The sequence below is a fragment of the Schistocerca piceifrons genome, chromosome 4 (assembly GCF_021461385.2).
Source record: "Schistocerca piceifrons isolate TAMUIC-IGC-003096 chromosome 4, iqSchPice1.1, whole genome shotgun sequence".
Taxonomy (NCBI): Eukaryota; Metazoa; Arthropoda; class Insecta; order Orthoptera; family Acrididae; genus Schistocerca; species Schistocerca piceifrons.
This window is the reverse complement of record NC_060141.1, coordinates 7,183,368-7,205,203: the sequence shown is the minus strand read 5'-3', so window position 1 is coordinate 7,205,203 and position 21,836 is coordinate 7,183,368.

Genomic DNA, 21,836 nt, shown 5'->3' with positions numbered 1-21,836 from the left:
CACCCAGTAGTGTTGAACAAGTGCAGACACCAACAAGTGACGTTATTCCAGTAGAAGCAGTTCATCAAGTGACATCTTTTCAGTAGAAGCAGTTCATCAGTGTCACCCAGCAATGTTGAGCAGGTGCAGACAGCAACAAGTGATATTATTTCAGTAGAAGCAGTTCATCAGTGGCACCTAGCAATGTTGAACAGGTGCAGACAGCAACAAGTGATTTTATTTCAGTAGAATCAGACCATTAGTGGCACCTAGCAAAGTTGAACAGGTGCAGACACCAACAAGTGACATTATCTCAGTAGAAGCAATCCTTCATTGGCACCCAGCAATGTTGAGTTGGTGCAGACAGCAAGAAGTAACATCATTTCAGTAGAAACAGTTCTACGTGGCACCCAGTAGTGTTGAACAAGTGCAGACACCAACAAGTGACGTTATTCCAGTAGAAGCAGTTCATCAGTGTCACCCAGCAAAGTTGAGCAGGTGCAGACAGCAACAAGTGACATTATTTCAGTAGAAGCAGTTCCATCTGTAGCACCCAGCAATGTTGAGCAGGTGCAGACACCAACAAGTGACATCTTTTCAGTAGAAGCAGTGCATCAGTGGCATCCAGCATTGTTGAACAGGTGCAGACACCAACAAGTGACATTATCTCAGTAGAAGCAATCCTTCAGTGGCACCCAGCAATGTTGAGTAGGTGCAGACAGCAAGAAGTAACATCATTTCAGTAGAAACAGTTCTAACAGTGGCACCCAGTAGTGTTGAACAGGTGCAGACACCAACAAGTGACGTTATTCCAGTAGAAGCAGTTCATCAAGTGACATCTTTTCAGTAGAAGCAGTTCATCAGTGTCACCCAGCAATGTTGAGCAGGTGCAGACAGCAGCAAGTGTTATTATTTCAGTAGAAGCAGTTCATCAGTGGCACCTAGCAATGTTGAACAGGTGCAGACAGCAACAAGTGATTTTATTTCAGTAGAATCAGACCATTAGTGGCACCTAGCAAAGTTGAACAGGTGCAGACACCAACAAGTGACGTTATTCCAGTAGAAGCAGTTCATCAAGTGACATCTTTTCAGTAGAAGCAGTTCATCAGTGTCACCCAGCAATGTTGAGTAGGTGCAGACAGCAAGAAGTAACATCATTTCAGTAGAAACAGTTCTAACTGGCACCCAGTAGTGTTGAACAAGTGCAGACACTAACAAGTGACGTTATTCCAGTAGAAGCAGTTCATCAGTGTCACCCAGCAAAGTTGAGCAGGTGCAGACAGCAACAAGTGACATTATTTCAGTAGAAGCAGTTCCATCTGTAGCACAAAGCAATGTTGAGCAGGTGCAGACACCAACAAGTGACATCTTTTCAGTAGAAGCAGTGCATCAGTGGCATCCAGCATTGTTGAACAGGTGCAGACACCAACAAGTGACATTATCTCAGTAGAAGCAATCCTTCAGTGGCACCCAGCAATGTTGAGTAGGTGCAGACAGCAAGAAGTAACACCATTTCAGTAGAAAAAGTTCTAAGTGGCACCCAGTAGTGTTGAACAAGTGCAGACACCAACAAGTGACGTTATTCCAGTAGAAGCAGTTCATCAGTGTCACCCAGCAAAGTTGAGCAGGCGCAGACAGCAACAAGTGACATTATTTCAGTAGAAGCAGTTCCATCTGTAGCTCCCAGCAATGTTGAGCAGGTACAGACACCAACAAGTGACATCTTTTCAGTAGAAGCAGTCCATTAGTGGCACCCAGCATTGTTGAACAGGTGCAGACACCAACAAGTGACATCTTTTCAGTAGAAGCAGTTCATAAGTGTCACCCAGCAATGTTGAGCAGGTGCAGACAGCAACAAGTGACATTATTTCTGTAGAAGCAGTTCCATGTGTAGCAACCAGCAATGTTGAGCAGGTGCAGACACCAACAAGTGCCATCTTTTCAGTAGAAGCAGTCCATCAGTGTCACCCAGCAATGTTGAGCAGATGCAGACAGCAACAAGTGACATTATTTCAGTAGAACCAGTTCCATCTGTAGCACCCAGCAATGTTGAGCAGGTGCAGACCCCAACAAGTGACATCTTTTCAGTAGAAGCAGTTGATCAGTGTCACCCAGCAATGTTGAGCAGGGGCAGACAGCAACAAGTGACATTATCTCAGTAGAAGCAATCCTTCAGTGGCACCCAGCAATGTTGAGTAGGTGCAGACAACAAGAAGTAACATCATTTCAGTAGAAACAGTTCTAAGTGGCACCCAGTAGTGTTGAACAAGTGCAGACACCAACAAGTGACGTTATTCCAGTAGAAGCAGTTCATCAAGTGACATCTTTTCAGTAGAAGCAGTTCATCAGTGTCACCCAGCAATGTTCAGCAGGTGCAGACAGCAACAAGTGATATTATTTCGGTAGAAGCAGTTCATCAGTGGCACCTAGCAATGTTGAACAGGTGCAGACAGCAACAAGTGACTTTATTTCAGTAGAATCAGACCATTAGTGGCACCTAGCAAAGTTGAACAGGTGCAGACACCAACAAGTGACATTATCTCAGTAGAAGCAATCCTTCAGTGGCACCCAGCAATGTTGAGTAGGTGCAGACAGCAAGAAGTAACATCATTTCAGTAGAAACAGTTCTAACAGTGGCACCCAGTAGTGTTGAACAAGTGCAGACACCAACAAGTGACGTTATTCCAGTAGAAGCAGTTCCACCAGTGGCACCCAGTAATGTTGAGTAGGGGCAGACAGCAAGAAGTGACATTATTTCAGTAGAAGCAGTTCCATCTGTAGCACCCAGCAATGTTGAGCAGGTGCAGACACCAACAAGTAACATCTTTTCAGTAGAAGCAGTGCATCAGTGGCATCCAGCATTGTTGAACAGGTGCAGACACCAACAATTGACATTATCTCAGTAGAAGCAATCCTTCAGTGGCACCCAGCAATGTTGAGTAGGTGCAGACAGCAAGAAGTAACATCATTTCAGTAGAAACAGTTCTAAGTGGCACCCAGTAGTGTTGAACAAGTGCAGACACCAACAAGTGACGTTATTCCAGTAGAAGCAATTCATCAGTGGCACCCAGCAATGTCGAGCAGGTGCATTCAGCAACAGGTGACATTATTTCAGTAGAAGCAGTTCCATCTGTTGCTCCCAGCAATGTTGAGCAGGTGCAGACACCAACAAGTGACATCTTTTCAGTAGAAGCAGTCCATCAGTGGCACCCAGCATTGTTGAACAGGTGCAGACACCAACAAGTGACATTATCTCAGTAGAAGCAATCCATCAATGGCACCCAGCAATATTGAGTAGGGGCAGACAGCAAGAAGTGACATTATTTCAGTAGAAGGAGTTCCATCTGTAGCACCCAGCAATGTTGAGCAGGTGCAGACACCAACAAGTGACATCTTTTCAGTAGAAGCAGTTCATCAGTGTCACCAAGCAATGTTGAGCAGGTGCAGACAGCAACAAGTGACATTATTTCAGTAGAAGCAGTTCCATCTGTAGCAACCAGCAATGTTGAGCAGGTGCAGACACCAACAAGTGACATCTTTTCAGTAGAAGCAGTCCATCAGTGTCGTCCAGCAATGTTGAGCAGGTGCAGACAGCAACAAGTGACATTATTTCAGTAGAACCAGTTCCATCTGTAGCACCCAGCAATGTTGAGCAGGTGCAGACACCAACAAGTGACAAGTTTTCAGTAGAAGCAGTTCATCAGTGTCACCCAGCAATGTTGAGTAGGTGCAGACAGCAAGAAGTAAGATCATTTCAGTAGAAACAGTTCTAAGTGGCACCCAGTAGTGTTGAACAAGTGCAGACACCAACAAGTGACGTTATTCCAGTAGAAGCAGTTCATCAGTGTCACCCAGCAAAGTTGAGCAGCTGCAGACAGCAACAAGTGATATTATTACACTAGAAGCAGTTCATCAGTGGCACCTAGCAATGTTGAACAGGTGCAGACAGCAACAAGTGACTTTATTTCAGTAGAATCAGACCATTAGTGGCACCTAGCAAAGTTGAACAGGTGCAGACACCAACAAGTGACATTATCTCAGTAGAAGCAATCCTTCAGTGGCACCCAGCAATGTTGAGTAGGTGCAGACAGCAAGAAGTAACATCATTTCAGTAGAAACAGTTCTAACAGTGGCACCCAGTAGTGTTGAACAAGTGCAGACACCAACAAGTGACGTTATTCCAGTAGAAGCAGTTCCACCAGTGGCACCCAGTAATGTTGAGTAGGGGCAGACAGCAAGAAGTGACATTATTTCAGTAGAAGCAGTTCCATCTGTAGCACCCAGCAATGTTGAGCAGGTGCAGACACCAACAAGTAACATCTTTTCAGTAGAAGCAGTGCATCAGTGGCATCCAGCATTGTTGAACAGGTGCAGACACCAACAATTGACATTATCTCAGTAGAAGCAATCCTTCAGTGGCACCCAGCAATGTTGAGTAGGTGCAGACAGCAAGAAGTAACATCATTTCAGTAGAAACAGTTCTAAGTGGCACCCAGTAGTGTTGAACAAGTGCAGACACCAACAAGTGACGTTATTCCAGTAGAAGCAATTCATCAGTGGCACCCAGCAATGTCGAGCAGGTGCATTCAGCAACAGGTGACATTATTTCAGTAGAAGCAGTTCCATCTGTTGCTCCCAGCAATGTTGAGCAGGTGCAGACACCAACAAGTGACATCTTTTCAGTAGAAGCAGTCCATCAGTGGCACCCAGCATTGTTGAACAGGTGCAGACACCAACAAGTGACATTATCTCAGTAGAAGCAATCCATCAATGGCACCCAGCAATATTGAGTAGGGGCAGACAGCAAGAAGTGACATTATTTCAGTAGAAGGAGTTCCATCTGTAGCACCCAGCAATGTTGAGCAGGTGCAGACACCAACAAGTGACATCTTTTCAGTAGAAGCAGTTCATCAGTGTCACCAAGCAATGTTGAGCAGGTGCAGACAGCAACAAGTGACATTATTTCAGTAGAAGCAGTTCCATCTGTAGCAACCAGCAATGTTGAGCAGGTGCAGACACCAACAAGTGACATCTTTTCAGTAGAAGCAGTCCATCAGTGTCGTCCAGCAATGTTGAGCAGGTGCAGACAGCAACAAGTGACATTATTTCAGTAGAACCAGTTCCATCTGTAGCACCCAGCAATGTTGAGCAGGTGCAGACACCAACAAGTGACAAGTTTTCAGTAGAAGCAGTTCATCAGTGTCACCCAGCAATGTTGAGTAGGTGCAGACAGCAAGAAGTAAGATCATTTCAGTAGAAACAGTTCTAAGTGGCACCCAGTAGTGTTGAACAAGTGCAGACACCAACAAGTGACGTTATTCCAGTAGAAGCAGTTCATCAGTGTCACCCAGCAAAGTTGAGCAGCTGCAGACAGCAACAAGTGATATTATTTCACTAGAAGCAGTTCATCAGTGGCACCTAGCAATGTTGAACAGGTGCAGACAGCAACAAATGACTTTATTTCAGTAGAACCAGACCATTAGTGGCACGTAGCAAAGTTGAACAGGTGCAGACACCAACAAGTGACATTATCTCAGTAGAAGCAATCCTTCAGTGGCACCCAGCAATGTTGAGTAGGTGCAGACAGCAAGAAGTAACATCATTTCAGTAGAAACAGTTCTAACAGTGGCACCCAGTAGTGTTGAAAAAATTGCAGACACCAACAAGTGACGTTATTCCAGTAGAAGCAGTTCCACCAGTGGCACCCAGTAATGTTGAGTAGGGGCAGACAGCAAGAAGTGACATTATTTCAGTAGAAGCAGTTCCATCTGTAGCTCCCAGCAATGTTGAGCAGGTGCAGACACCAACAAGTGACATCTTTTCAGTAGAAGCAGTCCATCAGTGGCACCCAGCATTGTTGAACAGGTGCAGACACCAACAAGTGACATTATCTCAGTAGAAGCAATCCATCAGTGGCACCCAGCAATATTGAGTAGGGGCAGACAGCAAGAAGTGACATTATTTCAGTAGAAGGAGTTCCATCTGTAGCACCCAGCAATGTTGAGCAGGTGCAGACACCAACAAGTGACATCTTTTCAGTAGAAGCAGTTCATCAGTGTCACCCAGCAATGTTGAGCAGGTGCAGACAGCAACAAGTGACATTATTTCAGTAGAAGCAGGTCCATCTGTAGCAACCAGCAATGTTGAGCAGGTGCAGACACCAACAAGTGACATCTTTTCAGTAGAAGCAGTCCATCAGTGTCACCCAGCAATGTTGAGCAGGTGCAGACAGCAACAAGTGACATTATTTCAGTAGAACCAGTTCCATCTGTAGCACCCAGCAACGTTGAGCAGGTGCAGACACCAACAAGTGACATCTTTTCAGTAGAAGCGGTTCATCAGTGTCACCCAGCAGTGTTGAGCAGGTGCAGACAGCAACAAGTGACATTATCTCAGTAGAACCAAACCTTCAGTGGCACCCAGCAATGTTGAGTAGGTGCAGACAGCAAGAAGTAACATCATTTCAGTAGAAACAGTTCTAAGTGGCACCCAGTAGTGTTGAACAAGTGCAGACACCAACAAGTGACGTTATTCCAGTAGAAGCAGTTCATCAGTGTCACCCAGCAAAGTTGAGCAGGTGCAGACAGCAACAAGTGACATTATTTCAGTAGAAGCAGTTCCATCTGTAGCACCAAGCAATGTTGAGCAGGTGCAGACACCAACAAGTGACATCTTTTCAGTAGAAGCAGTGCATCAGTAGCATCCAGCATTGTTGAACAAGTGCAGAAACCAAGAAGTGACATTATCTCAGTAGAAGCAATCCTTCAGTGGCACCCAGCAATGTTGAATAGGTGCAGACAGCAAGAAGTAACATCATTTCAGTAGAAACAGTTCTAAGTGGCACCCAGTAGTGTTGAACAAGTGCAGACACCAACAAGTGACGTTATTCCAGTAGAAGCAGTTCATCAGTGGCACCCAGCAATGTTGAGCAGGTGTAGACAGCAACAAGTGATATTATTTCAGTAGAAGCAGTTCATCAGTGGCACCTAGCAATGTTGAACAGGTGCAGACAGCAACAAGTGATTTTATTTCAGTAGAATCAGACCATTAGTGGCACCTAGCAAAGTTGAACAGGTGCAGACACCAACAAGTGACATTATCTCAGTAGAAGCAATCCTTCAGTGGCACCCAGCAATGTTGAGTAGGTGCAGACAGCAAGAAGTAACATCATTTCAGTAGAAACAGTTCTAAGTGGCACCCAGTAGTGTTGAACAAGTGCAGACACCAACAAGTGACGTTATTCCAGTAGAAGCAGTTCATCAGTGTCACCCAGCAAAGTTGAGCAGGTGCAGACAGCAACAAGTGACATTATTTCAGTAGAAGCAGTTCCATCTGTAGCACCCAGCAATGTTGAGCAGGTGCAGACACCAACAAGTGACATCTTTTCAGTAGAAGCAGTGCATCAGTGGCATCCAGCATTGTTGAACAGGTGCAGACACCAACAAGTGACATTATCTCAGTAGAAGCAATCCTTCAGTGGCACCCAGCAATGTTGAGTAGCTGCAGACAGCAAGAAGTAACATCATTTCAGTAGAAACAGTTCTAAGTGGCACCCAGTAGTGTTGAACAAGTGCAGACACCAACAAGTGACGTTATTCCAGTAGAAGCAGTTCATCAGTGCCACCCAGCAAAGTTGAGCAGGTGCAGACAGCAACAAGTGACATTATTTCAGTAGAAGCAGTTCCATCTGTAGCACCCAGCAATGTTGAGCAGGTGCAGACACCAACAAGTGACATCTTTTCAGTAGAAGCTGTGCATCAGTGGCATCCAGCATTGTTGAACAGGTGCAGACACCAACAAGTGACATTATCTCAGTAGAAGCAATCCTTCAGTGGCACCCAGCAATGTTGAGTAGGTGCAGACAGCAACAAGTGACATAATTTCAGTAGAACCAGTTCCATCTGTAGCACCCAGCAATGTTGAGCAGGTGCAGACACCAACAAGTGACATCTTTTCAGTAGAAGCAGTTCATCAGTGTCACCCAGCAATGTTGAGCAGGTGCAGACAGCAACAAGTGACATTATCTCAGTAGAAGCAATCCTTCAGTGGCACCCAGCAATGTTGAGTAGGTGCAGACAGCAAGAAGTAACATCATTTCAGTAGAAACAGTTCTAAGTGGCACCCAGTAGTGTTGAACAAGTACAGACACCAACAAGTGACGTTATTCCAGTAGAAGCAGTTCATCAAGTGACATCTTTTCAGTAGAAGCAGTTCATCAGTGTCACCCAGCAATGTTGAGCAGGTGCAGACAGCAACAAGTGATATTATTTCAGTAGAAGCAGTTCATCAGTGGCACCTAGCAATGTTGAACAGGTGCAGACAGCAACAAGTGACTTTATTTCAGTAGAATCAGACCATTAGTGGCACCTAGCAAAGTTGAACAGGTGCAGACACCAACAAGTGACATTATCTCAGTAGAAGCAATCCTTCAGTGGCACCCAGCAATGTTGAGTAGGTGCAGACAGCAAGAAGTAACATCATTTCAGTAGAAACAGTTCTAAGTGGCACCCAGTAGTGTTAAACAAGTGCAGACACCAACAAGTGACGTTATTCCAGTAGAAGCAGTTCCACCAGTGCCACCCAGCAATGTTGAGCAGGTGCAGACAGCAACAAGTGACATTATTTCAGTAGAAGCAGTTTCATCTGTAGCACCCAGCAATGTTGATCAGGTGCAGAAACCAACAAGTGACATCTTTTCAGTAGAAGCAGTGCATCAGTGGCATCCAGCATTTTTGAACAGATGCAGACACCAACAAGTGACATTATCTCAGTAGAAGCAATCCTTCAGTGGCACCCAGCAATGTTGAGTAGGTGCAGACAGCAAGAAGTAACATCAATTCAGTAGAAACAGTTCAAAGTGGCACCCAGTAGTGTTGAACAAGTGCAGACACCAACAAGTGACGTTATTCCAGTAGAAGCAGTTCATCAGTGTCACCCAGCAATGTTGAGCAGGTGCGGACAGCAACAAGTGACATTATTTCAGTAGAAGCAGTTTCATCTGTAGCACCCAGCAATGTTGAGCAGGTGCAGACACCAACAAGTGACATCTTTTCAGTAGAAGCAGTGCATCAGTGGCATCCAGCATTGTTTAACAGGTGCAGACACCAACAAGTGACATTATCTCAGTAGAAGCAATCCTTCAGTGGCACCCAGCAATGTTGAGTAGCTGCAGACAGCAAGAAGTAACATCATTTCAGTAGAAACAGTTCTAAGTGCCACCCAGTAGTGTTGAACAAGTGCAGACACCAACAAGTGACGTTATTCCAGTAGAAGCAGTTCATCAGTGCCACCCAGCAAACTTGAGCAGGTGCAGACAGCAACAAGTGACATTATTTCAGTAGAAGCAGTTCCATCTGTAGCACCCAGCAATGTTGAGCAGGTGCAGACACCAACAAGTGACATCTTTTCAGTAGAAGCAGTGCATCAGTGGCATCCAGCATTGTTGAACAGGTGCAGACACCAACAAGTGACATTATCTCAGTAGAAGCAATCCTTCAGTGGCACCCAGCAATGTTGAGTAGGTGCAGACAGCAACAAGTGACATAATTTCAGTAGAACCAGTTCCATCTGTAGCACCCAGCAATGTTGAGCAGGTGCAGACACCAACAAGTGACATCTTTTCAGTAGAAGCAGTTCATCAGTGTCACCCAGCAATGTTGAGCAGGTGCAGACAGCAACAAGTGACATTATCTCAGTAGAAGCAATCCTTCAGTGGCACCCAGCAATGTTGAGTAGGTGCAGACAGCAAGAAGTAACATCATTTCAGTAGAAACAGTTCTAAGTGGCACCCAGTAGTGTTGAACAAGTACAGACACCAACAAGTGACGTTATTCCAGTAGAAGCAGTTCATCAGTGGCACCCAGCAATGTTGAGCAGGTGCAGACAGCATAAAGTGACATTATTTCAGTAGAAGCAGTTCATCAGTGGCACCCAGCAATGTTGAGCAGGTGCAGACAGCAACAAGTGACATTATTTCAGTAGAAGCAGTTCATCAGTGGCACCTTGGAATGTTGAACAGGTGCAGACAGCAACAAGTGAGATTATTTCAGTAGAAGCAGTTACATCTGTTGCACCCAGCAATGTTGAACAGGTGCAGACACCAACAAGTGACATTATCTCAGTGGAAGTAGTTCCATCAGTGGCACCTAGCAATGTTGAACAGGTGCAGACAGCAACAAGTGACATTATTTCAGTAGAATCAGTCCATTAGTGGCACCTAACAATGTTGAACAGGTGCAGACACCAACATGTGACATTATCTCAGTAGAAGCAATCCATCAGTGGCACCCAGCAATGTTGAGTAGGTGCAGGCAGCAAGAAGTAACATCATATCAGTGGAAACAGTTCTAAGTGGCACCCAGTAGTGTTGAACAAGTGCAGACACCAACCAGTGACTTTATTCCAGTAGAAGCAGTTCATCAGTGGCACCCAGCAATGTTGAGCAGGTGCAGACAGCAACAAGTGATATTATTTCAGTAGAAGCAGTTCATCAGTGGCACCTAGCAATGTTGAACAGGTGCAAACAGCAACAAGTGATTTTATTTCGGTAGAATCAGACCATTAGTGGCACCTAGCAAAGTTGAACAGGTGCAGACACCAACAAGTGACATTATCTCAGTAGAAGCAATCCTTCAGTGGCACCCAGCAATGTTGAGTAGGTGCAGACAGCAAGAAGTAACATCATTTCAGTAGAAACAGTTCTAAGTGGCACCCAGTAGTGTTGAACAAGTGCAGACACCAACAAGTGACGTTATTCCAGTAGAAGCAGTTCCACCAGTGCCACCCAGCAATGTTGAGCAGGTGCAGACAGCAACAAGTGACATTATTTCAGTAGAAGCAGTTTCATCTGTAGCACCCAGCAATGTTGATCAGGTGCAGACACCAACAAGTGACATCTTTTCAGTAGAAGCAGTGCATCAGTGGCATCCAGCATTTTTGAACAGGTGCAGACACCAACAAGTGACATTATCTCAGTAGAAGCAATCCTTCAGTGGCACCCAGCAATGTTTAGTAGGTGCAGACAGCAAGAAGTAACATCAATTCAGTAGAAACAGTTCTAAGTGGCACCCAGTAGTGTTGAACAAGTGCAGACACCAACAAGTGACGTTATTCCAGTAGAAGCAGTTCATCAGTGTCACCCAGCAATGTTGAGCAGGTGCGGACAGCAACAAGTGACATTATTTCAGTAGAAGCAGTTTCATCTGTAGCACCCAGCAATGTTGAGCAGGTGCAGACACCAACAAGTGACATCTTTTCAGTAGAAGCAGTGCATCAGTGGCATCCAGCATTGTTGAACAGGTGCAGACACCAACAAGTGACATTATCTCAGTAGAAGCAATCCTTCAGTGGCACCCAGCAATGTTGAGGAGGTGCAGACAGCAAGAAGTAACATCATTTCAGTAGAAACTGTTCTAAGTGGCACCCAGTAGTGTTGAACAAGTGCAGACACCAACAAGTGACGTTATTCCAGTAGAAGCAGTTCATCAGTGGCACCCAGCAATGTTGAGCAGGTGCAGACAGCAACAAGTGATATTATTTCAGTAGAAGCAGTTCATCAGTGGCACCTAGCAATGTTGAACAGGTGCAGACAGCAACAAGTGACTTTATTTCAGTAGAATCAGACCATTAGTGGCACCTAGCAAAGTTGAACAGGTGCAGACACCAACAAGTGACTTTATCTCAGTAGAAGCAATCCTTCAGTGGCACCCAGCAATGTTGAGTAGGTGCAGACAGCAAGAAGTAACATCATTTTAGTAGAAACAGTTCTAAGTGGCACCCAGTAGTGTTGAACAAGTGCAGACACCAACAAGTGACGTTATTCCAGTAGAAGCAGTTCCACCAGTGCCACCCAGCAATGTTGAGCAGGTGCAGACAGCAACAAGTGACATTATTTCAGTAGAAGCAGTTTCATCTGTAGCACCCAGCAATGTTGATCATGTGCAGACACCAACAAGTGACATCTTTTCAGTAGAAGCAGTGCATCAGTGGCATCCAGCATTTTTGAACAGGTGCAGACACCAACAAGTGACATTATCTCAGTAGAAGCAATCCTTCAGTGGCACCCAGCAATGTTGAGTAGGTGCAGACAGCAAGAAGTAACATCAATTCAGTAGAAACAGTTCTAAGTTGCACCCAGTAGTGTTGAACAAGTGCAGACACCAACAAGTGACGTTATTCCAGTAGAAGCAGTTCATCAGTGTCACCCAGCAATGTTGAGCAGGTGCGGACAGCAACAAGTGACATTATTTCAGTAGAAGTAGTTTCATCTGTAGCACCCAGCAATGTTGAGCAGGTGCAGACACCAACAAGTGACATCTTTTCAGTAGAAGCAGTGCATCAGTGGCATCCAGCATTGTTGAACAGGTGCAGACACCAACAAGTGACATTATCTCAGTAGAAGCAATCCTTCAGTGGCACCCAGCAATGTTGAGGAGGTGCAGACAGCAAGAAGTAACATCATTTCAGTAGAAACTGTTCTAAGTGGCACCCAGTAGTGTTGAACAAGTGCAGACACCAACAAGTGACGTTATTCCAGTAGAAGCAGTTCATCAGTGGCACCCAGCAATGTTGAGCAGGTGCAGACAGCAACAAGTGATATTATTTCAGTAGAAGCAGTTCATCAGTGGCACCTAGCAATGTTGAACTGGTGCAGACAGCAACAAGTGACTTTATTTCAGTAGAATCAGACCATTAGTGGCACCTAGCAAAGTTGAACAGGTGCAGACACCAACAAGTGACTTTATCTCAGTAGAAGCAATCCTTCAGTGGCACCCAGCAATGTTGAGTAGGTGCAGACAGCAAGAAGTAACATCATTTTAGTAGAAACAGTTCTAAGTGGCACCCAGTAGTGTTGAACAAGTGCAGACACCAACAAGTGACGTTATTCCAGTAGAAGCAGTTCCACCAGTGCCACCCAGCAATGTTGAGCAGGTGCAGACAGCAACAAGTGACATTATTTCAGTAGAAGCAGTTTCATCTGTAGCACCCAGCAATGTTGATGAGGTGCAGACACCAACAAGTGACATCTTTTCAGTAGAAGCAGTGCATCAGTGGCATCCAGCATTGTTGAACAGGTGCAGACACCAACAAGTGACATTATCTCAGTAGAAGCAATCCTTCAGTGGCACCCAGCAATGTTGAGTAGCTGCAGACAGCAAGAAGTAACATCATTTCAGTAGAAACAGTTCTAAGTGCCACCCAGTAGTGTTGAACAAGTGCAGACACCAACAAGTGAAGTTATTCCAGTAGAAGCAGTTCATCAGTGCCACCCAGCAAAGTTGAGCAGGTGCAGACAGCAACAAGTGACATTATTTCAGTAGAAGCAGTTCCATCTGTAGCACCCAGCAATGTTGAGCAGGTGCAGACACCAACAAGTGACATCTTTTCAGTAGAAGCAGTGCATCAGTGGCATCCAGCATTGTTGAACAGGTGCAGACACCAACAAGTGACATTATCTCAGTAGAAGCAATCCTTCAGTGGCACCCAGCAATGTTGAGTAGGTGCAGACAGCAACAAGTGACATAATTTCAGTAGAACCAGTTCCATCTGTAGCACCCAGCAATGTTGAGCAGGTGCAGACACCAACAAGTGACATCTTTTCAGTAGAAGCAGTTCATCAGTGTCACCCAGCAATGTTGAGCAGGTGCAGACAGCAACAAGTGACATTATCTCAGTAGAAGCAATCCTTCAGTGGCACCCAGCAATGTTGAGTAGGTGCAGACAGCAAGAAGTAACATCATTTCAGTAGAAACAGTTCTAAGTGGCACCCAGTAGTGTTGAACAAGTACAGACACCAACAAGTGACGTTATTCCAGTAGAAGCAGTTCATCAAGTGACATCTTTTCAGTAGAAGCAGTTCATCAGTGTCACCCAGCAATGTTGAGCAGGTGCAGACAGCAACAAGTGATATTATTTCAGTAGAAGCAGTTCATCAGTGGCACGTAGCAATGTTGAACAGGTGCAGACAGCAACAAGTGACTTTATTTCAGTAGAATCAGACCATTAGTGGCACCTAGCAAAGTTGAACAGGTGCAGACACCAACAAGTGACATTATCTCAGTAGAAGCAATCCTTCAGTGGCACCCAGCAATGTTGAGTAGGTGCAGACAGCAAGAAGTAACATCATTTCAGTAGAAACAGTTCTAAGTGGCACCCAGTAGTGTTGAACAAGTGCAGACACCAACAAGTGACGTTATTCCAGTAGAAGCAGTTCCACCAGTGCCACCCAGCAATGTTGAGCAGGTGCAGACAGCAACAAGTGACATTATTTCAGTAGAAGCAATTTCATCTGTAGCACCCAGCAATGTTGATCAGGTGCAGACACCAACAAGTGACATCTTTTCAGTAGAAGCAGTGCATCAGTGGCATCCAGCATAATTGAACATGTGCAGACACCAACAAGTGACATTATCTCAGTAGAAGCAATCCTTCAGTGGCACCCAGCAATGTTGAGTAGGTGCAGACAGCAAGAAGTAACATCAATTCAGTAGAAACAGTTCTAAGTGGCACCCAGTAGTGTTGAACAAGTGCAGACACCAACAAGTGACGTTATTCCAGTAGAAGCAGTTCATCAGTGTCACCCAGCAATGTTGAGCAGGTGCAGACACCAACAAGTGACATCTTTTCAGTAGAAGCAGTGCATCAGTGGCATCCAGCATTGTTGAACAGGTGCAGACACCAACAAGTGACATTATCTCAGTAGAAGCAATCCTCCAGTGGCACCCAGCAATGTTGAGGAGGTGCAGACCGCAAGAAGTAACATCATTTCAGTAGAAACAGTTCTAAGTGGCACCCAGTAGTGTTGAACAAGTGCAGACACCAACAAGTGACGTTATTCCAGTAGAAGCAGTTCATGAGTGGCACCCAGCAATGTTGAGCAGGTGCAGACAGCAACAAGTGATATTATTTCAGTAGAAGCAGTTCATCAGTGGCACCTAGCAATGTTGAACAGGTGCAGACAGCAACAAGTGACTTTATTTCAGTAGAATCAGCCCATTAGTGGCAGCTAGCAAAGTTGAACAGATGCAGACACCAACAAGTGACATTATCTCAGTAGAAGCAATCCTTCAGTGGCACCCAGCAATGTTGAGTAGGTGCAGACAGCAAGAAGTAACATCATTTCAGTAGAAACAGTTCTAAGTGGCACCCAGTAGTGTTGAACAAGTGCAGACACCAACAAATGACGTTATTCCAGTAGAAGCAGTTCATCAGTGTCACCCAGCAATGTTGAGCAGGTGCAGACAGCAACAAGTGACATTATTTCAGTAGAAGCAGTTTCATCTGTAGCACCCAGCAATGTTGAGCAGGTGCAGACAGCAACAAGTGACATTATTTCAGTAGAAGCAGTTTCATCTGTAGCACCCAGCAATGTTGAGCAGGTGCAGACACCAACAAGTGACATCTTTTCAGTAGAAGCAGTCCATCAGTGGCATCCAGCATTGTTGAACAGGTGCAGACACCAACAAGTGACATTATCTCAGTAGAAGCAATCCTTCAGTGGCACCCAGCAATGTTGAGTAGGTGAAGACAGCAAGAAGTAACATCAGTTCAGTAGAAACAGTTCTAAGTGGCACCCAGTAGTGTTGAACAAGTGCAGACACCAACAAGTGACGTTATTCCAGTAGAAGCAGTTCATCAGTGGCACCCAGCAATGTTGAGCAGGTGCAGACAGCATAAAGTGACATTATTTCAGTAGAAGCAGTTCATCAGTGGCACCCAGCAATGTTGAGCAGGTGCAGACAGCAACAGGTGACATTATTTCAGTAGAAGCAGTTCATCAGTGGCACCTTGGAATGTTGAACAGGTGCAGACAGCAACAAGTGAGATTATTTCAGTAGAAGCAGTTCCATCTGTTGCACCCAGCAATGTTGAGCAGGTGCAGACACCAACAAGTGACATTATCTCAGTGGAAGTAGTTCCATCAGTGGCACCTAGCAATGTTGAACAGGTGCAGACAGCAACAAGTGACATTATTTCAGTAGAATCAGTCCATTACTGGCACCTAACAATGTTTTACAGGTGCAGACACCAACATGTGACATTATCTCAGTAGAAGCAATCCATCAGTGGCACCCAGCAATGTTGAGTAGGTGCAGACAGCAAGAAGTAACATCATTTCAGTAGAAACAGTTCTAAGTGGCACCCAGTAGTGTTGAACAAGTGCAGACACCAACCAGTGACGTTATTCCAGTAGAAGCAGTTCATCAGTGGCACCCTGCAATGTTGAGCATTTGCATTCAGCAACAAGTGATATTATTTCAGTAGAAGCAGTTCCATCTGTGGCACCCAGCAATGTTGAACAGGTGCAGACACCAACAAGTGACATTATTTCAGTAGAAGCAGTCCATCAGTGGCACCCAGCAATGTTGAACAGGTGCACACAGCAACAGGTCACATTATTTTAGTAGAAACAGTCGTTCAGTGGCACCCAGTAATGTTGAGCAGGTGCAGACACCATCAAGTGACATCTTCTCAGTTGAAGCAATTCTATCAGTGGCACCCAGCAATGTTGAACAGGTGCATAAACCGGCAAGTGATATTATTTCAGTACAAGCAGTCCATCAGTGGCACCCAGCAATGTTGAGCAGGTGCAGACAGCAACAAGTGACATCACTCAGCAGAAACAGTTTCATTAGTGTCACCCGGCAATGTTGAACAGGTGCAGACAGCAAGAAGTAACTTCATTTCAATAGAAGCAGTTCCATCTGTGGCACCCAGCAATGTTGAATAGGTACACACAGCAACAAGTCACATTTCTCAGCAGAATCGGTTCCATTAGTGACATCCACCATAGTTGAACAGGTGCAGACACCTACAAGTGACATTATTTCAGTACAAGCAGTCCATCAGTGGCACCTAGCATTGATGAGCAGGTCCAGAGAGCAGTCCATAATGTTCACTATCACTGATCACACTGTTCATCAGAGTTTATAAGCTGAAATTAAACATGTCCTAGTGGCACCAATCATGTAGAAAAAGTACAAGTAACAGTCCATAATATTCACTATCACTGATCACACTGCTCATCAGAGTTTATAAGCAGAAATTAAACATGTCCTAGTGGCACCAATCATGTAGAAAAAGTACAAGTAACAGTCCATAATATTCACTATCACTAATCACACAGTTTATCAGCAGAAATTAATCATTTCTAAGTGGCACCCATTATGTTGAAAAAGTGCAGGTAACAGTCCATAATATTCACTATCACTAATCAGACAGTTCAGGCATGAACAATAGTTTGAATCCACATACAAATGCTTATAAACACACAAATGATATCAGATAATTGTCATATTAACTATTACAAATACTCAAATATCAGTAAACTTATAATATTTATGGGTGTCAGTGCAAGCCACTACAAACAAATAAAATAATATTTAGGAGATAGGTGGGTAGGATTAGGAAAGGAAAACACACAAAACACACTCACTCATCTTTCATCCACATTAAGTACTACTGTGTAATTGAATAGTGTTAACTGTGTAAATGCAATTCTGTCAAAATTTGATGTTCATCATGTGTATCAAGTAGTAGTGGCTGCAATGTATAACAGTCAATAATAGTTAAGTCAACGTCATAGTCATCATGTCAAGACCAATGTTTGCCAAGCCAGATCAAAATGTACAGTTGCTGAACAACTGTCAGTGAGCCAAGATATGCAATTACTTCCTCTCTCCAAAAAAATATATATGTACTGCTTATTGATTTAACAAAGTGTGTGCAGACAATCTTCCTTCCACTTTAGTGTTCTAGTCTGCTATCTTCATCCTCCTTGTTCCATATAGACCAACAAAAAAATAATATGCTCCTCACTTACTTTACCTCTTATCCACCAAAACTCCAATTATCATCAGCATCACATAATCTCAATACTTCAATAATACCTCTTACGTCGATACATATAAGCCTTATCATCAATATCATTTACCTTACCTTTTGTCCACAAAAACTCCAATAATCATCAACTTCACATAATCTCAATACCTCAATAATACCTCTTCAATACGTCGACACATATAAACCTTATCGCCAATATCATTTCACTTCCATAACAACTCTTTCCTCTAGTCCGTCTCCTCGAACAAGTACAGATAAAATCCTAATGCAAACCTCATCATCCCATACAATCCGAAGACACATTGTCAACACACAACCTCTGTGTAATCCATCTGACCCAAATCTTCTACTCATTATGAATTATAAACAAAAGAAATGCATACATGACCTCTAACAGACTTAGTTCCAATAACTCTCAGTAATTAAGTACGATTACGGAGTGTGAATGATCATAATATTTCACAGTGTGTACACCACTTCAAGAATTATGGCAAGCAGAAGCAAACATGTGGAGTATTTCTTATGTCAAGTGTCACTTCCTATTTCAATTGCTCACGAAAAATGCAGTGTAATAATTGTCAATGGTCTAAACTTAGTTTTGGTATGTCATGTCGTTAGCTTCCTTCCTATTAGCATACATTTATACAGCTTCCATAAAACCTCCAGCTCATGTAACTTCTATGAAGTTTCTTGTACTAATGTTGTTCGTCGAATTATAGCAGTTCATTTTCTTATCTTAAAAATATAAGGCACTGAGCGTAAGCAAAACAAGCAATAGCGAGTAAATATACCAGTAGTGAACAGAATGTCAACAAGTGGATGCAGCACAATTCTTACAACGAGGCTCTGCCAAGCGAACAATCTATAATTAATACCATAATGTGACCTAAACTCTATGTTCATTCACAGTATATCAGCATTTCTATATACTAAATTAAAGAGTAGTTATGACAACAAAACAGAAATGTGTAAATATGCAATCCATAAGCAAGGCAGCAATATGTTATCTAACATAATAAACAGGTCTTTAGCATCATATCAGCATAAGCAAATATATGTTCATATGTCATCTTAATAAGTAAACATGAACGCGCAAGCAGATAAATCACAAAGTATAACTTACATACCTAACCACATCAGCACAATTAATCAGGTGACAATTATAACTGAAATAAATAAGCACAGCAGACACATAATAAAAAAAATATGACATCAGTGAAAAGGCAGTGCAGCCAAGCGATGCATAATATATACAGATAACGACCCTGTTCATTAATAAAACATTGACAAAAATCAGCAAATGTACGCAAGCACGTCGCTTCACAAGTAAATTCATAGAACATGAAATTAGCACAAAGTATGAATCACGTAATCGCGAGCAGCAAATTACGTCTAAAGTACGTACCTAAGTGGAAATATGTTACCTGAAAAACAAACTCAATTAATAGTTACCTTTTTAGTTTATTAGATTCTTCTTGAAAATTACATTCTTTCTGAAATTTTCTCGATAGCTAGTCCTCTTAACGTCGGACACACACAGAATTTACCTGAAGTTTTTAAATATTTTATAGAACCGTATCCTGAAAAATACTGAACGTTAATAACATAATTCATCAAGTAACTATAGCTTTATACTGAATTTAGTCGGAGAAATTAGACTGTGTATTTGTTTACGGCTGTCAGTGCATTCGCACTGAGCGCTCGATCAGCTGTAGGCGCGTGACGTAGGAAGCAATTGTTTGCGGTCAACGACTGCCTTGTGCGGCGCGCAGACTTGACTGTTGCTTTGAGTATGTGCCGCCGCCAAAACACAGCGCGGTATCCTTGTACTCTCTGCATGTTTACATAAACTGTTGGTTTCTCGAAAGTATGTCATTCCACAAAAATTTTTCAAAAGTATATCATTCCACAAAAATTTTAACGTTAGATATATGATGTATTCCCTTAGAGCGTCGTGATTTAAGAGTTTCTACTTCAACAGTGTTATCATGAATAATTTTGCGAATTCTATATGGACCGTTATAAAGCAGAAAAAATTTGCGACACAAGCCTTTTCCTTTGTGAGACACACGATGAGACTTAATTAACACCTTTTGGCCAACTGACAAGATTTTTAAACGACCAGGACGCTTAGCTGATTTCTCTCTTCTAGCAGCCGCAGAAGCAATATTTTGTAGAGCCAGGTTGACAACTTCAGAATGCCGCAGTTTCCGTGAAGGCGGAAAAGGAACGATTTCAGATATGCGATTTGTCGGTGCTTCGTTTTTTAATATCAGTAGTGGCAGTAAAGAAGTTGGGTCATTAGGAAGTTCATTCAGAATGTTTTGAAAAATATGAAGATACTGATCCCAAGTTCTGTGATTCTGATGACAATAAAGACGACAAAATTTATTGATTTCCTTCATCCATCTCTCAGAAGCGTTAGATTGAGGGTGAAAAAGTGAAATGAAGATTGGTTTAATCTTACGACGCCGTAGAGTTTGAAGCCAAATTTTAGAACGAAACTGTGATCAATTATCTGATATAACCTTATCAACATGACCAACTTCTTTAAGAAAATGTTTGATGAAAGCGTTAGATACTGAACGAGCTGTTGCTTTGCGTAAAGGTGTAAAACACACATATTTTGATGTCAACTCCACTGCTACGAAAATGTACGCAAAACCATTAGTAGAACGAACCACTGGACCGAACAAATCGACTGCAGCCATGTCCTTTAATTTCGCTGGAATGATAGGAAACAACGGTGCTCTGTGAGAAATTGTTGGCGGCTTAGCCTTTTGACATAATTTGCATTTGGCCAGAACAGATCGAATACGTTTTTCCATATTACTGAAGTAGCAATTTTCTCGTAATTTATGAAAGCATTTTCTGGGACCAGAGTGTGCATAACTGAAATGCGTACACCAAATCAGCTTATTAACCCACTCATCAGGAATACAAACTAACCAAACAGAGTTGTCGACCGATTTTCGTTTAAAAAGAATGTCGTTGCGAACTAAATAATGCTGTCTAATCGCTACGCTTTGCTTTCTCCCCCACTTCTCCTTAATGTCCTTCCAGATTGGATCCTTATTTTGCTCCTTAGCGATGTCCTGGAGCGAAGACGAAATAAAGTTCTCAAACGCAACACCTTGAATATACATCAAACAATAATTGTTTTCCTTGCAGTCCTCTTCAGCACTTTGTTTCAAACCCATAGGTGCACGTGATAAAGCATCAGCAACAATATTTGAAGAACCCTGTATGTAAACAATACTAAAATCAAATTCCTGTAGGTACAACGCCCATCGTGACAATCTGCCATGATTTAATTTTGTCGACATAAGAAATTCCAGAGCTCGATGATCGGTGTAAACCTTAGTATGTCTGCCAAACAAAAATGTGCGAAATTTTTTGAAAGCCCAAACAACCGCCAAAGCTTCAAGTTCCGTTATCGAATAATTCTTTTCTGATTTAGAGAGAACACGACTTCCAAATGCAATAGTTTTCTGGACTACAACGCCGTCTTCTTCTATCTCTTGAAATAAGTGTGCCCCTAGGCCCTTGTATGATGAGTCCGTCGCCAAACAAAAATCTTTAGATAAATCCGGATGTGAAAGAAGTGGAGCAGCAACTAAAGCATCACGAAGTTGTTCAAATTCTGATTGAGCTTCCTCATCCCAACACCAATTAGATTTCTTTCCAGATAGTTCACATAAACGAGGTGTGGCTAAATCGTCCAATCTAACAAAGCGTCGAAGAAAATTACAGACACCAAGGAAACTACGAACATCACGTTTTGTGGTAGGAACAGCATAGTTACGAATAGCGTCAAGTTTTTCTGGATCAGGAAGAATACCTTCTGTAGAAATAATGTGACCGAGAAATTTCACCTGAGAACGACCAAATTCAGATTTTTCTAAGTTCACTGTAATGCCAACTCTTGCAAAGATACGTAATAATGAATCCAAAATTTTGTTGTGCTCACTCCAAGAATGTTTAGCAATAAGAATGTCGTCAACATATGAAGTAAT